Source organism: Myotis lucifugus, unplaced genomic scaffold, assembly GCF_000147115.1.
Source record: "Myotis lucifugus unplaced genomic scaffold, Myoluc2.0 scaffold_659, whole genome shotgun sequence".
Lineage (NCBI taxonomy): Eukaryota > Metazoa > Chordata > Mammalia > Chiroptera > Vespertilionidae > Myotis > Myotis lucifugus.
This window is the reverse complement of record NW_005871707.1, coordinates 268,363-269,702: the sequence shown is the minus strand read 5'-3', so window position 1 is coordinate 269,702 and position 1,340 is coordinate 268,363. Positions and strand designations below refer to the sequence as shown.

The window sequence follows — 1,340 nt, the reverse complement described above, 5'->3', positions numbered from 1 at the left end:
AAAACAAAACAACAACAACAAAAACCACACCACAAAGAAGAACAACTCATAGACACAGACGACAGTATATGATTACCAGAGGGAAAGGGAGGTGGGGAAAGGCAGAATAAGGTAAAGAGGGGATAAACGGTGATGAAAGGAGACTTGAGTTGGGGTGGTGAACACATAATACAATATGCCGATGATGTGCTATAGAATTGTATGCCTGAAACCTATATAATCTTATTAACAATGCCACCCCAATAAATTCAATTTTTAAAAAGTCCTAAAAAGACCTGGAATTCGTATATTCCCTTGGCACCACAGGGGCAATCTAGAATCTTTTCTTGAAGAATATTTTCAACAGAGATCCAGATGGGGGCACTCCCTCTGCTGTATTTGAGAATCTCTTCCAGTTCCAGGGCTATTTTAGTTTTAAACTTCTGGAAAATGATATCTTTCTTGGATTCATTTTTCCATGGAATCCAATTCTTTCTCAGCTACTTCACCCATGCTCCCTGTAATCTCCAATTCATCTCTGGTTTCTAAAACTTCAGGTGTAACCCCATCTTCTGTTTCTGTGACGATTTCAAATTCTGGACAAAGGAAGCTGTGGTCTGCAACTGTATTGTTCAAATTATCTGACTGTCTGTAACCTGCTTGTGCCCAGATCTGCAGTCCACAGTCCGGTGCTACTTCCTTTAACCACACACCTTGTGATGTCAGAGCATTTGGGGCCTTAACAGCAGCCAACCCTGCAGAGATGAGCCCAGGCTTGAGCCGGAAGCACACGGATCCTCCCATCTCTGGGGAAGGATGCTCAGAAGGTGGCCAATATGAGTAGAAGTCACTTTTCCCAGGTGGCTGATTTCTAAAAACACGTGGGCCACTCAACACTGAGGCCGTGTGTGGGCCCAGAAGAGGAGCAGGCTGTTGGAAAGGGATAAGCAGAGCAGGCAGGGGCTTGTACGGCTGCAGCGGGCCCAGCTGCACCCAGCCACCAGCCCATTTTGCTGGAACTTCTGGTCTCTCAGAAGCCTCACCTGAGCCACCCCCACAAATCCCAGTTCCACTGCTCCAGGGCACATGCCCAGATTTAATGATATTCTGAGATTAGTTTAATGATATTCACAGATTAGTTTTGCCTGTTTTGAATTGCCAATGTGAACCACACATTATGTTTTCTCTATTTATGGAACAGGATGTCTGAGAGACACAGTATCTATGTGTGAAGCAGCAGATCGTGTTTGTCGCTGGGGAGCATTTGTTCCACTTGGTGAACTTACCACTATCTACCTGTCTGTCTACCACTGATGGATATGTGAGCTGTTCACAGTTTGGGACTAGAATGAATGAGGCTT

General features: G+C 44.9%; 1 pseudogene; it reads right to left on the bottom strand.

The window, feature by feature from the left end:
• Positions 1–248: 248 nt before the first annotated feature.
• On the bottom strand, positions 249–1,067 carry LOC102427713 (annotated as a pseudogene).
• Positions 1,068–1,340: the final 273 nt, after the last annotated feature.